The sequence below is a fragment of the Meleagris gallopavo genome, chromosome 7 (genome assembly GCF_905368555.1).
Source record: "Meleagris gallopavo chromosome 7, MGAL_WU_HG_1.1, whole genome shotgun sequence".
NCBI classification, from domain to species: domain Eukaryota; kingdom Metazoa; phylum Chordata; class Aves; order Galliformes; family Phasianidae; genus Meleagris; species Meleagris gallopavo.
Genome location: NC_139410.1, coordinates 33377996 through 33393479, shown reverse-complemented (window position 1 = coordinate 33393479; position 15484 = coordinate 33377996). Strand labels below are relative to the sequence as shown.

Here is a 15484-nt window from a genome sequence, read left to right as displayed (position 1 = left end):
TGTCTCTGCTGTTTTGTTTTCTCAAACAGATTATGTAAGCAAGTCAACTCATACCTAAAATGTGTCTCAGTTTGTGTTTGTTCTGCTTTTTTATTGCCACATTTGAAAATTAATAATTCAATGTTCTAATATTAGCTGTCATCTTAGCTGTGATAAAATTAATAATTCATCAAACCGATATCAAACAAATGGCACCTTTTTATGCTGGATGAGAAATATACTTTGCTACATTTTGCAGAGCTAAATTTGGTGAGATTCTCCACTTTATTTCAAATGAAATCATATTTTACCAATTAGTATATCATTTTATCATCTCTATTTGCTTTAAATTATCTACAAGAAGACTTGTAGCAGCATAGGGTATTTGCTTTTTTGTTTTTTGACAACCTGTTTGTTTTTGTTGTTTTTTTTTTCCAGATGAGCTGCAAGACAAGAACAGTGTTTTCTGACCAAGCAATTCAATCATTTATATGCCCTTTCCTTCCAATAATGTGCTCCCAGGGAAAGTATCCACCATACCTGCAGTGCTCTGGCCAAATTCCAGTTCGGGTAATTACGTTCTGCCTGTCTAAACTCTGCCTGGAGTTTCATTTGGAGGAAGCATTGTTTGCTCCTTGCTCATTGTTGTGGGCACACGGATCAGGTGCTGGGTTCATCTCTGCAGGGGCTGGCTGGGCTCCAGCCCTGGATGAAGCGAGATGCAAGAGCAGAGCAGCTTGTGCTACATTTGCAAAGCGTCAGGAGATCTTTGGAGTGAGAGGTGCTGTGTAAATGAGAGGTCACCGGTGCTATCTGGGGTGCAAATAGAAGCTCAGAAGCCTTTATGGGGAAAAAAAAAAAAACAAAACCAACCAACCAAAAATAACAACAACAACAACAACAACCAACAAACAGGAAAAGATCTCTTGAAAATGTTTCACATGTATCCTGACACGTGTTTGAAATTCATTTTGCTACAGCATGCACCTTTCCCAAAGGGTGGATTCGTAGCTTAAAAGATGTTCAGGAAAATGTCCTCAGAAGAGGGACAGCATCAGAGGCTGGAGCATGGACAGGCTGCAGCTGGCCCAGGACCGGAGGTTGGGTACTGCAGAGCCTTCTCCTCTGACACACTAATCTGCCCTTGGGGTCCTGCAGCACAGGCAGATGTGGCCTGCAGGTATGGGGACAAAGGGACAAATGGAAGACAAGTGCTCACCACCAGCAGCCCTCATCATGCAATGATAGATGTTCCCAGCTTCCCAGGCCTCCTGTGGAGAACACCCCCTTCTGTGTCCTCACTTATGCTGCCATTACACATTCAGAACTGGCCTAATCCGTTGCTTCTGAGCTGCAGCATCCCAAGGGTGCCAGGTGATGGCCTCAGCAGAGGCCTGAGCCCATCCATAGTGCTACCAAGCCCTGGAAGAGCAGCCAGCTCTTGGTGGCTAAGCCGTGGTTGAGAAAGCTTATAGACATGACAGGTGCCCATCAAAACAAGCAATATAATGACACATGAAAACACCAAACTAACTTCCAGCTACAAGAATGCTAATATTATATGCTGCCAGGATGTATTGGGAACAGCTGCAAACCAACATACAAAATAATCTTCCCCACTGCATCTCATTTGTTGCAATGTTAAAATTACTGACCCCTCTCTTTATTAGCTAGTACCCAATCTTCCCACAAGTTCACCTCCACATTCTTCCATCCTTTCTTCATGTTTGCCTTGCAATATTGCATTACTTATATCACGTTACACATCTGCTTTAATTCCCATCCTGCTTCTTTTGGCACATCTGTGCACTGCCATTACTCACCTGCCTCCTCCTAACGCCGTGATCGAGTTCCTGCGACCAACTTTTTCTCACTTCATCTTTCTTTCCTTTTCTTTTCACTGCTATTCAACTATCATCTGGAAACCTGATTGGGTGATGGGGGCTCGTGATCAGTCACTTAAGCAACCTTAAAGGGACAGAATTTCTAATGGAAATTGAATCTAAAAGGTTGGATTCCATTGGGAAGTTTCAAATTGACAAATTTTCTGAATGGATCTCTCCTAACCTTGCTGTATATAATATATGCATTTATTGAGCTTAATTTTTGGTTAGTATCAAAATGTATTGATCTGCAAGATAAATATTGACTTGACCTCGCTTTCTCTCAGTCTATATTTACTTCTGGAGTCAATAAGTCTAGAAACTGATCTGACAGGAGTCAATAATGGTTTAAAATTCTCAAAATAGCAGCTTTGCTCTAAGGTTGCAATTCCTTATTTTAAAGTTACTGCCTTAAATACATAACCACTCAGGAGAAGTTAACACTTTACTGCACAAAGCCACTGGGGAAACATGCAGATGCCAGGAGACCTTGAAGCGACTTCAGGCCAACTGTGCCATTTCAGCACTGGCCAAGCTGTATTTCAAATATTTTAGTAGTGACCTATTGCAGTCCATCTTTTGCCCTGTGGATCCTAAAAATGTGAGCTTATTTCTGGAGGTTACGCCTGGATATCACTGATTGGATTTGTCAGGGCTAAACTGTCTTCAGCCTTGGGAAAATGCAAAGCTTGCTAATGGGTAAAGGTTGTCATCATGAACATGCCCTCCCTGCCTTAATTTCTCTGCTTTGTGAACTGGTAATTAGCCTAGAAAGAGTTTTAGAGTCAAATGGGATCGTATTCTTTCAATTTCTTGTAGTGTGGTAGACATGTCTCCAGTTCATGTCTGCATCCAGATTTTTCTCATGCTGTAGCAGTGCTCTTTGTGATTCTGAAGTTCAGCTTCCAGTTCCTGGGGCTCCTTCTGAGTAACTTCATTAGTGGACAGTTTGATCACTCCTCTTAGTTGAGTCCAGTGCTACTTTAGTACCTGAGAAAATACTGTAATGTGATGTAAGGAAAACTGTAAGCATCAGGTATTATCCCATTCATTAGATGATTAAAGATAAGCCAAGGAATGAAAATGGAGTGAAACCCCTCCCTGAAAAAAGAAATTAAAGATCACCATAGAATATAAGGGAGCAACAAGGTGGGTCATGTATGTTTATATGTACTTGAAAAATTGAAAGGGTTGGGAAGCAGAAGGTGGAGGATGAAGTCCAAAAATTTGTTATAGGAAATTTTCTTTAAGACTTATTTTCCCCAGATCTTAATACAGGTAGTTTTTAGAGAAGATAGTGTGCAGGGCAATAGGTTCTAGCTGAAGCAATCTTATCCTAATATTCACGTATTGACATATTTTACTAGTGGGTGAAGCAGGAAGAGAAGCATATGATATACATAAAGATACATAGGTATGATTGAATGGGAAAGAAAGCATTACTTTTCATTCTCTCTGCTAATGTTACACAGAAAGGACTAGCAATGGCAGGAAAACAGGTTTTCCCACATTGAAGAGGGGAAAAGGAAGAGCAGCATTCCCACTTACACAGAGGCAAAACCCCATGCTAAGAGGCCAAAATTCCTCACGGCAGAGAAAAACAGCCACACCAAAATATTAACAAGCCAGGAATCACTGCACAAATAGTATGAGATATTGTTTCCATTCCTGGTCACAAGGAACAAGAGGAAGGTTCGACCATCCTGCAGGCATTCTGTTCTGCCGTTACCTTTAATGAAACACAGAGAGCTACAGCCATGGAGATTCCTCAGTCTTTAGACAAGAGCTCCTGTCCTGGGCTGTGCTAATAGTTAATGCAGTCAGACATGGAGCAATTACAGCTGGGAATACAGAGAGAGGGGTGGAAAGAGATGCCCTGGCTTCCACGGTTGGGCAGCCCCTCTCTAAAAAGGGGATGACGGTTTGCCGTTCCTAGCTGGGATGAGAAGTCCTTTCCTAGAACTGAAATCTCATTCCTTGTGGAAACGGAGGGATGGATTTCTACGAAAAGAACGTTCTGATTTTGAGAATCGGTGTTCACTGATGTGAAATCACTCTGCTGAAAAGTTTTCAGCCAGCCTCAGTGATTTTAGTTAAATAGCAACGGCCGTGTGTTGAAATTCGCAGTCGCCGTCCCTGTTTGCTTGTGGGTGTTGAAAAATAACCTTAAAAAAAAAAAAAAGTTTACTCTTTACTCAGCAACTTGAACAGATTTCAACTAATTTTGCAGTTGGGAGGAATGCGCTCAAAGACAGAAATTTTCTTGACTGAGATCATCAGAGCCCTGAGCTGAAGCAATTGTGCAACTGAGAAAAGTATTCAGGCTAATTTCACAAGAATTATTTACTCTTTATGCTATTAATTCACACCTACAAGGAAAAAAAAACCCAAACAACCACAAAAAACAAAAGGTTCAGAGAAACTCTCTGTCTCTCCTGATAACTTCAAGATGCTCATCTGAACTGGAGCCTGAATTTCTCCAGTGAGAAGTGGAGAGTGCTCATCCAAAACCATTTAACCCAGTCCTCGATTTGTGCCTCTGCACCCGCGTGGGGAGATGCTCACGGAGGGGAGAAACTGATTTTCCTTTTCCGCATTCTTTCTAATAAACAAAAAGCAGCTTGCAGCCTTCCTCTTTTGTGTGAGTGAAAACAACCCCCTTTTTATTAGCGATATTTTTTTAAATATTAGAAAAAGGGACAATATGCTAAAAATATGCAGCGAACAAATATCATCTGTACAGACTGGAAGAGAACCTTCATAAATTAACCTTATTAGTGCATTACTGTAAGTGAATGCCAAAAAAGCTCCTAATTTGCATTAAGATAGATTTTTCAGGTTGGCTGCATGATTTAATTAAAGAAAAGATTAAGAATCATTAAACAAGCTGCTCTACCTTGCAATAACAGAATTCATATCTGATTCAGGTTAACGAAAACACAGATGGTGATTCAGTAACTGTTGAGTTGCTGTAACAGAATGAAAATGATCCCATTAGTTCTCTGGAAATGTGAGGGAATTTGAAAATTAGCATGCAGATACATTGTATGGTGCTAGACAGCTTGGTCTGCTTGGATCATCACTGATTACTCTTTGTTTGGGTTGGCAACACTGAACTTAATAAATGAAAAAATGTTCCAGTATACCACAGTTGGAAACTGTTCAAGGTTGAAATAGGTGTGCAGACTTTCAAGAAGAGAGAGTTAAGTAAACAAATGTCAATCAATTTGGGGCTGGCAGTGTTTTTTTCTTCCAGAATGTCTGTTCTTGAGAAGGAAGTGTCATCAAAATTGAAATCCTTTCCTTGATACATATGTTCGTGTGGTATTTATTATTACAAAGGTATTTTAAATGCATATCTTTCATTTACAAAGAAACGTTTTGACACCAAAAGAGGAGAAGAGCTCAGAGAAGAATGGATCAGGTTATGTGTATTATTGACAAAGAAGTCAAACTGTTGCCACAAAAAAGGTTATAACAGAAGGAGATGTAAAATATAGGTAGAAACCCTTCTAAATATTTCAGTGAATTCAATAAGGCACATAAAATGATCATTGTCAGCCCATCTGGGGAAGCAGCGGCTAGGCAAGTGCAGGAGTCATTTCACTCCGCACACGAAATTTTCGAGGCACTCTCACAGAGATAACTGCATTATGTAGTTTATAATACCTGAATCACAGAACCTTACGACTCCAAGCATGAGATTTTGATGACGAATCTTGCTGAGAACAGTGCACATAGGAAGATCAGCTCTGCGTTTCCCAATGCATACAGCCACTCATTTTGTTGCATTATCTGCTCGACAGCAAAATAGGAATGTGTCTTGTCTTTCCCAGAGGTTTTTTGTTGTTTTTTTTTTTTTTTTTTTTTTTTTTTGCTTTTCTTTTTGTCTTCTTAATTTTATTGCAAGTGACTTCAAGGCCAAAAGGTTGTGGGTAGGGTGTTACAACAGAAAAGGAGGTTGTAACACTCAGACTTTTAGGTTAAAATGTTCTCTGCTTATCACGTGTTAAGATCTTTCAGAAATGATGTAATGCACCAGGGACTGTGGTGCTACATTTGCAAACCACCTTTTTTTTAATCATTAATTGACATCATATAATAATGTCCAGCTCACTACTCCCAAAGTGATGGCAATTAATCTTGTGAAAAAAAAAAAAAAAAAAAAAAAAAAAAGAAAGACATTTCTAGCTTTTAGCATGGAAAGGTCATAAACAGGTTGTCTTAGGTTTGACTGGATTTTAACCATCTGATCAAACTTTTCTTTTTTTAGCTTTTTTTTTTTTTTTTTTTTTACATTTACCTTGTTTTTTTTAACACTTACGTTTTTCAGGATTGTATATAACAGAGATATCCTCAGCAACTTGGCAATGTTTGAAAGCACATGTTATTACAAACAAGCGTGTCTTAGTTACAGAGGAAACCTTCTCTGTTCTTCTATGCCCAGCACTTTTTTAAAATGGCTTTAGAAACTTTTTGCTATGTGATATACTGCAAAACATCTTTTTTTTTTTCTAATTCTCTCATTTCAGAGTCACAGTATGGTCTCAAGCAAGGTAAATAACAAGGAAAATTATCATTGAATATTTTCTCAGTACTCCAGCTTGTCCTATAGCAGCTAAGTGTTCTGCTTCTGTACTGATCGTACTGTTTGGATTTTTCATCTGCTTGCAGCTCCAAGTCCTTTCTTGGCTCTCTGAGCAAGAATGAGAAGGAGAAAGACTGTGAATTGTGCACAGATTCTTCACTGTGAAACTGTACAATCGAGGAAGATGTTAAGGGATAATAATGCTGTGCACGCCAAGGCAGTGTTGGTCGAAAAGGGTTGGATTACTGACTAAAGAGAATAGATCAGGATATTAACTGCCAGATATCAAATGATCTCAGGATATTTTGGTTGTTGCTGCTGCAAAACTGAGCAGACCTTTTAAATATTCTGTGTTATTTCCATGAAAGCCAGACAGAGGAAAAGAGGATATTTGGTTTGGTATTTGATTTATATTAGTGCATTTTTGTTTGGATGAGAACTGTGAGAACCCGGTGGTTTTGGTTCATGGGAGATTTGGCGCATCACTTTTTTGGTTTTGATTCAAGCGGGTTCACATCCCCCGAGTTTCACTTTGACTTTTGAATTTGAACAAATCCAGAAATTTCAAAAAAAAAAACCCTGATGGAACCGCTAGCTTTCACATGGTTTCCACCCAAAATTGTAAACTTTGCCCCCTCTGCAAATGGAAGATCATATTCAAAGAAATATGCATTCCAAATTGCATTAACAGAAGTTATTTTTAAGTCAAGAGAGGAAGATGACCCAAATTCTTCAGATTTCTCCAGAACATGGGGCCGAAAGTCCAAATGACCTTCTCAGAAATCCAAATTGCAACGAAGGTAATCATGCACATGGAAAATATCAACCCAAGGGCTTGAGTTTTCTTTCTTGAGAAAACACAAATACATCACCCCTACCTCTACCGTTATTTTGCATTGGGCATTTCAACCGTGGGTTAAGCACAGCAGACTTTCTGGACACAGCTCTGGCCAGAAGATGCCATTCCCCTAAAAGAAGGTTTTCTCACATTCTGTGGGGTCATGTAAAATGGAAGCTTCAGCAGAGACATTTGGATGCTTGACAGGACCTTCTTGTAAATGATGTGTCCTTGGCCAGTACAAGAAAACCTCCCAAGTGAATATATCACAGAAAATCAGGCATACAGTTCTGGCCCTTGTTAAGAAAATAGATAATGAAAAGCAGAGAAACCTCTGAACATTCAGAAATAACTTTCATAAATATCCTCAAAGGACATGATTATATATTCCAAATCAAATACCTCAGAGACATAGAGACATACGTATTCCAGTAGGCTCCCTTTTTAAAAGTATTATTCGCCATTTTCAATTTATGCTTCCACTAAATCTTATTTATTATCATGCTTTTCTCAGCTGATTAAACCCAGATAACAGTAACTTTTTTTTTTTTCCCCAATACTGGATTTGCACACATCTTCAAAAATATTTAATATTTTTCTACTGAAAGTTTATTATGGACATCAATTAACTTAAAGTTCTTTGGTGGATAGTAATAGCATTGCATTTACTTTTCTCTCTCTCTCTGAGTCTCCCACTTGCTTTTTCTTTCCTGCTTTTGGCAGATTTGACTTGGTGTCTTTAGGGTGTTTGGTACTTCCAAGCAAGAAATTACAGAACCTAGCAGCTTTAACCAGGTTAATGCTGCACATCTAGCACTGGACACAGAGCTGACATTTCACAGGAGGCTGGAATGTTCTCCATTATCTCTGTAGAAGCACTCTGTAAACTTGGATGGGATCCAGTTAAGGAGCCAAAAACAATACTGTGGAAATTACCTGTCCAGTCAAGTCTATAAAAAGTGAGTCACAGATAACATAAGCTAAAGCCAATAATTCCTTCAAATAATCCATGAATGTACTGTAAGTTGAAAATGAAATAATTTAGAGTAATGAGGACATATTAACCTTTCAACGTGAATAAATAACAAAAATCATAGCTGTGTCTGTCTGAAAAATGATCAGCTTTTGATACTGGAGCCAGTCTGATTCGCCATGTGTCTGGGACCTTGCACATGGCAAACAGCATGCAACTTTACACCGCATCCTGAAACACCCTAGAGGGAAAATTATGGGACCCTGAGAAGCTTCCAGCAGCACCACACACTGCTACTGGATCAGACCTCAGTATGTGTTCCCATGACACTCAAAGTAGGCAAAAGAGGCCCGTTTTCCCAAGTTTGTAAACAGAATGCAACTTACTTCAAGGAAAAATGGTGAGAAAATTTCAGAGAATTTTTTCAAGCATCACGCCTTGTCACTCGTGGGATCTGGGAAAGTAACTGTGTTGCAACAAAGCGGACCTTAGGCTCTTTATGAAACAGGATGGAATGTTTATATTTGACTATTATGGTGATGGCTGTTATTGAAAACAAAGAATGAAAGAAAGCAAAGATAGATAAACATATTAATTATGTGTCAAACCACAGGATACCTCTTAGGACACTGTGATGGGAAGACTCAAATACTGCAGCTAACTTTGCTTATTTGAAGTGTATTTCATTTTGGGCTCTATATTAATCTTCAGGGAGAAATGAATTTCAGAATTAGTATTTGATGTGGTGACCTTCTGAATTTCCTCCTTATGTTTAAAGTGAGGGTGATATCCATCCAGCAGAGAAGCAAGGTGGTGACAACACATGTGATCCTCACTTACATGAACCCCCATGCTTAAGTGGGCACTGGGAACGAGTGTCCCTATGTCTAAGTTGCACTGGAAGTTATTGGGCTATGGAGGGACAAGTATTTTCCTGCCTTCATACCCTACTGAGAGAATTTTAAATTCACTCAGCTCATTCCCTGTAATTTCTCTCAGTGGCCCAATAAAAAGCATCATTTTCTGTTTTTCAAAATCAAAATTCAGAGGCAGAAATGCAGCCACATTAGAAGGGCAGAGATACCTTTTAGAATCCGTGTTCCAGCATATAGAAGAAGACCTCCAATTAAAGCTACTCTCTGGTCAAGCTGGCGCTTCTGTTTTAATTGCACTCTCCTGTCACCTTGGGTATTATTTTTATTTTTTCAGCGCATGTGAATGTCTCAGAGCTCCCCAAATGAAACTGGGACTGTCAAGTGATGTGATGCTGTGTCACCATGTAGCTGATGGCCAAGAGCCAGCTTTGCCAGCACTCTGCTTTGTACTGTCCGGGGGAGAGAGCTGATTCTTCTGCAGCGTCTAATCAGTTTAAAACAAATCTGGAAGATGTTACTAGTAGACGAGATGAGATCCAGACCACAGCAGCCTCTGCATACAAAGAAGTGAAGGATTTCTTCTGAGAACAAAATTAAAGAGGTGGAAAGAACACTTGGCAGTTTCAACAAAGTAATGACTGAGAAGGAGTGTACTACTGGTTGAGGAAATGGGATTACTGGTACCTTGAGAAAGGACACAGAGATATCAAGATCTCAGATCTGGTCAGCACTGGAAAATTTCCCATAAATTCATCAGCTCCTGGTTAATTCTTGAAAAGAAACCAAGGCCAAAGAAGTTAGAAGGTAAAGATGACACATTTATCTAAGAAATCACAGGAGGTATTAAAAAATGCACGCTTTGGATTTGTGTAACATCTTCCATCTTCCATCTGACTTCAGAAGCTGTGTGCTTTCTGCCCCATCACAGATAACACAAAGGTCCCCATTCATCTTACCAGTGCCTCATCTAGAAACCTCACAGAAGGCCTGGATCACACAGACGTACTCACAAATGAGAAACTCCAAAGATTTTCTTCGGGCTGTTTTTCTGGAAAAGTTCATTTCCTTTGGACACCTTGCAGTAAAGGTGTAACGCACAGAAATGATGGCAGAAAACCAAATATTTTCCTGCCTGCAGGCACCTGACCTGGTTCAGAGATCAGTATCCAACGTAACTTGACCAAGACCCACATTTTAGTTCTTGCAGGAATTGACTGAGAGAGCAAGTATGAAACGTAAGTACCTAGAAGGGGGATGGAAATAGTTAGAAAAGTGGCAAAGAAAAATGGAAAAGGAGCTGCTGGCACTTTTCACTGTTACGGGAAGAGGTGAGAGAAGGAGGCATCTCTGGAGACACATTTCCCAAACATAAAGACTTAAAGCAGAAAACAGAAAGTCACTGCTAGCTTCCATTTGAAACAATCACAATAGGTTCTATAGATCAGCTATTACCAGGAGGGAAAAAAAAAAGAGTTGTACATCTATAGGAAAAGCTTCCACCTTCAGCATGCTGTAATTATGAGACTGCATTTATTCTCTGCTTGTGACAGAGCAGAAAGGAAATGCTTTCCTTACTGTGGAGGTAGAGCACCAGGATGTATCCCTCCTCCTCATGAGAAAAAAAAAACCTCTTCAGACATTTTGCAGCATTTCATCCCATCGTTTGCTTTCTCTCAGAAATCTATTACCTTATTTCCTTCACTTTATTATTACCCACATTGTTGATCACATGGGCAATGGCTCAAGTGAGTGAAAGGGAGCAGAATTTATCCCTCAGCCTGCAGGGCTGCATCTATTAAAGCTTGCCAACTTCAGTTGAGCAAAACGTGGTGAAACATTCTTTCACCTTACATGGGAATTAACCCAAGATCTGAGCAGAGAGAAATTCTCCCACTTCTCTGTAAAATTTTGTAATTCATCTCTTTCACTTTCCATGAGGATTTTTCTCACGGTCTGTGAAGCAGGTCAGATTACCTTAGATATTCTGTCAGTAGCTGAGCGGATCGGGTATTATAAGCTCTAATTTATGGTCTCCTGTAACATACTGTATTATAAAATACTGAAAGATTACAGATCCACTTCAGTTAAACCCCTAAATGTCTGCTTGCTTAGCCAAGCATGGCCATGGAGGCTTTTAGTCCTGCAGGGACCCTGGGCTGACATCTCATGGGAAGTGCAGGGCACAGAACTTAAGCTATCCCTGTCCATCCACTGAGGACCTGTGCTGTTTTGGACTCTTGGATTTTTCACCTTCTCTTGTTCTACCCTACACTGCACACTCAAGCCCACTCCACCAACCCTGATGGCCATAAGATCCAAAATTTGAAGGTTCTATACCTGCAGTACTAAATATCAGTGTCCTAGCATCACTGTACAGTCTTTCTTCAGCACAGGGCATTTCAGTGTGTGTTAAGAATTGCTTATTGCAGTATGCTTTTTGAAATTTTTTGGCCTCTTGACTTCATCCATTCCTACTTTCACATTACTCATCTCATTCTTTTTCTCCTCTCTTACTCTTTCCTCACTTTACTGCCCCATCAAGGGCAATGGGCAGGACGTGGCTGTTGAAAAGATCTGAAAGTTTTTGTCCCCTTCTACTTTCCACACCAAAATTTTAGGCTGTTCATCACAATACCTCAGCAGGGCTGGCAGCCTCTTCCACTGCTTTGGTCCTTGCCTGTTCCAGGCACAGGATGTGAACCCTCAGGCACCCTCCAGCAGCTTTGTTTCAAACACAGCATCAAATCAGCTGTGAGTCCCAGAAGCTGCTGTAGTGGCTGCAGTGAGAGGGGGGAAAGAGGACAAAATGCCAAAGCTCCCCTGGGAAGTGCACATGGAGAGCTCAGCTCTGTTCTCAGCAGAATCTTCCCATTATAGCATCTAACACCATCACTGACACTAATTACGAAAAAGCAAGGGGGGAGCAGGCACATGCTGGGGCAGGAGAACCCTTAGCTGCTCTCTTCTTCTGTTCCCACCTCAAAATGGCCCTGGCTGAAGGCACGAGGCCACGCCAGCTGCAGGCTTACCTTGGGAAGCAGCAGAGAGGATGCTCCAAGCTTGGCTGCGTCTCTTCATTTGGATTAACACATCTTCCTCATTTCTGGGAGATGGTCTCAAAGAACAACTGAGTTCGTGATGAGGAGCGTGGGCTGATGGATTCTGCATACAGATCCCTGTGAGACGACCAGCCTGCAAATAAAGACCTGAGACTGCAGCATCTTGTACCAGTACAAAACATACAACTGCACAGAAATCCTTTTCATAATCAGGAGGAAAAAGAGAGGGGAAAAAAAAAAAAAAGCAGCCCAAATTCTTAAACATATTCAGACTCAGCTGGAAATCGGACCAAGAGATGGACTAGCTCTTACTTATCCCTGAGGCACATTCACCCCTCCATATAATTAAGCTCTTGGGCTGTTTTGTTAGTGTTGAGAAGCAGGCTTTGCCAAAAGTCATCTGGCTTTCTCGCTTAAAACAGTGACAGGTTTTTTCCCCCTCCTTGCTAAGGAAACCTTTCAATTTCATTGCTTGTGTGCTTTAGGTATAATTTTTTTTTTTTCACCTTTCACAGTGTTTTTTCCTACCCATAGAATTACACAAAAATGGTCATCAGTACTCCTGCTGAGAAGACCAGCCACTGCACATTGCAGAGAATAACTTTAATATTTATAAAAAATAAAGACCATACTTCTTTTAAAGATCTTGCTCTAAACAAACTGAATTATTCATGCACAGAATTGTACAGCATTAGAACACCTGTTTTCAATCATGCATAATGTAAAATCACTCATTACCTCACAAGAGCCTCTACATCTCCAGCAATCAAATGGCATTGAAACAGCGGAACAGGTGCTTGGCAGGTGGATGCAAACAGATGTTTTGGGCTTGCTTGTCTTTTCTTGTACAGGTGTGGTGATCTTGTTTTTAGCGGTGTAATTGCTATTTAAATAGGTGATATTTAATTCTTACGTGATTCAATATTTATTTTTGCTTCTTCAATTCCTTTTTCCACTCTGTGAACTGTGTAGGCTCCAGGCAGCCCATGCGATGTGCAAAGGCTCTGAGCTGTGAGGTGGGGTGATGGCATTGCATTACAGTTACTCTGACTTTCAGCCCACAGGTCCTTGCCCACAATACCGTATCCCTCCTCTGCAAAATCTGTGCTTAATCACTGCAAAGACCACCTCACTCCCAGCTATCCGATAGTAGACAGGAGCCAGGGTATGTTTCCTGAAGGAAATCTGAACAGTGGGCATAGGAGACAGAATAAAGAAAAAGATCTATTTTCAGGCAGTGAACCAGTCGTGGTCCAAAAGTACTTTGGTTCAATGTCATTCAAGCAGTCACTATTAGTTGGCCAAAACAGACACGTTCCTAGTCTTACTTTGGATTTCACCAGTGGCAAATCATTACAAACATCTTTAAACTTGACAGTCAGTGATGGATAAAACATGGGGAGAGTTTTTTACACTACTAAGACACATGTACCTGTTTTGCTTTTTGTGGTCCAACATCTTAGGGAAGATAAATATCAGATGCAGTGAGCTGCATGAATGGTTCATGCAAGTGGGTTAAGAGCAGAACAGGTTTTCATGGCTAGCATACAGTGCTAATCCATATGTAGGATGTAAACAAGTGACAAATGGTGTAGCATGGACCTGAGCAGTAAAATTTTTGGACTAAAACATGCCACCATAAGATTAGCCCTGATAACACCTACAGAGCATTACTACAAAGGAGTTGTTTCTTCCTTCTGTTAACTTGAATTCCTAAATAAATAGAGAAAAAAATTGTTAGAGCTTCTGTAGTTCTTTCCTCTCCTCCTTGTGATCTAGTTAACTGTGGAGAGAGCAGTGAGCAATCTGATACTGCTACTAGAAATGCTCTCTCTTAGACAGTCTGATATGTTGGAAGCACTAACACGTATAAAGCAGTTATGTATGTACACGTTTAAGATACTAAATATGATAATAACTGTGTTCACAGAATATAGCCAGCATCAGTTCTTAAGTCAGCACAAAGAAAACAATCTACACAGACAAACAAATTCAATAATTTCACCTCGGTATACCTAAATAATTAACTTGATTGTATTTCTCAGCACCAGATACATCATTTTTTCTTTGAATATAAGCATCTCATTATTTCCAAGCAAAAATAGCAAAAGAACCTGGGAAAATTAGGGGATTTATTCTGGTTTTACCTCTAAGAAACAGGTGCTCAGATGCTGGAGTAATAAATAGGAGCAGTTAATGAATCTGTCTTGAGCCAAGTATGACAGAATTTAAATGACACAATTACCTTAACAAGTAGGATACCAAGCCTGATAACTATGCCCATATTTGTATGTGTATCTGTATACGTACAGCTCACACTTGCATGGATAAGAAGTACATCTAGCATTAATTTATGTGTTTATTCATGTGTAGCTTTTCAAATATGTATAAACCAGAGGGAAAAATATCTACTAGTACAAGATAGCTTTACCTATTCATCCTGAGCACATGCACTGGCACAGGAACTCCTCCAGAAGCAGCAGGTGCTTGCAGTGAGCCTTCACACCAGCATCTCCTGGGCTCTTCTGGTTTAGGCTCCAGAAATCCTCCTTCCAGCATATGTCCTGAGAGACTGTGAAATTCCTTTCTTTCTGGGTCAGAAAAGTGTGATTTCTAATGTAACAGAGGTTACTTTAAGTGAAAGAATGGCACAGAGAAAACAAGGGTTGAATCAGTGGACACAGGATGAAATTGAAGCTCAACAAACGCTTCCCAGATTCCATTTGGGAATCATTTCTGACCATTTCTTTGGTAGGAAATGTAAACACATTTCACAGAACAGGTCCACCAGCACTCTTTCTTTGACCTCCCACCCAGCCCCAGGTGCTGGAGCTCATCCTCATCCCAGGATGAGCGCGTTTTGAACCTTTCCACAAAGGGCTGTTTGATGTGGAGTGCTGCCTTCAGGAAACGGAGCCGCCCTCATCCTCACTGTAAGAACTTTTGACCACTTTTCGCTGCAGGACCATTTCCCACAAACTTGTCTCCATGACTGGGCTTCAAAGGACGCTGTGCTGCTCTTCCCTTTAACATCCTCACCAGCCATGCTGCTTGGATTGGGAGGGGGAGCTGCACTTTTTTTCTGCATTATCTTTCAGTTCATGCCTCGTGTTTTGTTTCTGTCTCAGCTGATGGCAGAGGCAGCATGGATTGGTCTCTCCAGGATGCTCCTGATCAATTTTCTTTTCACGTGAAGTATAAATTATTAACAGCTGCCAGGCACACTGAACCAATTCACTCCCCAAAAGCTTTCCCACCAAATTTTCTCCACGTTTCGCAAAAATTCTAT

General features: G+C 40.4%; 1 protein-coding gene and 1 long non-coding RNA gene across 2 annotated transcripts in view; one reads left to right on the top strand and one right to left on the bottom strand.

The window, feature by feature from the left end:
* LOC146544024 (uncharacterized) overlaps positions 1 to 6042 on the top strand; it is a 249925-nt gene extending 243883 nt beyond the window's left edge. Inside the window, exon 3 of the long non-coding RNA XR_014884341.1 lies at positions 418 to 6042. This is a non-coding gene — a long non-coding RNA (uncharacterized LOC146544024). The remainder of the gene's footprint in view (positions 1 to 417) is intronic.
* LOC104911830 (uncharacterized) overlaps positions 2736 to 15484 on the bottom strand; it is an 86320-nt gene continuing 73571 nt past the window's right edge. Inside the window, exons 15-18 of the mRNA XM_085227993.1 lie at positions 14627 to 14786; positions 12934 to 13380; positions 12166 to 12328; positions 2736 to 2863 (exon numbers count right to left, since the gene is read on the bottom strand). The gene's annotated coding sequence lies outside the window, so the exon portion shown is untranslated. The remainder of the gene's footprint in view (positions 2864 to 12165; positions 12329 to 12933; positions 13381 to 14626; positions 14787 to 15484) is intronic.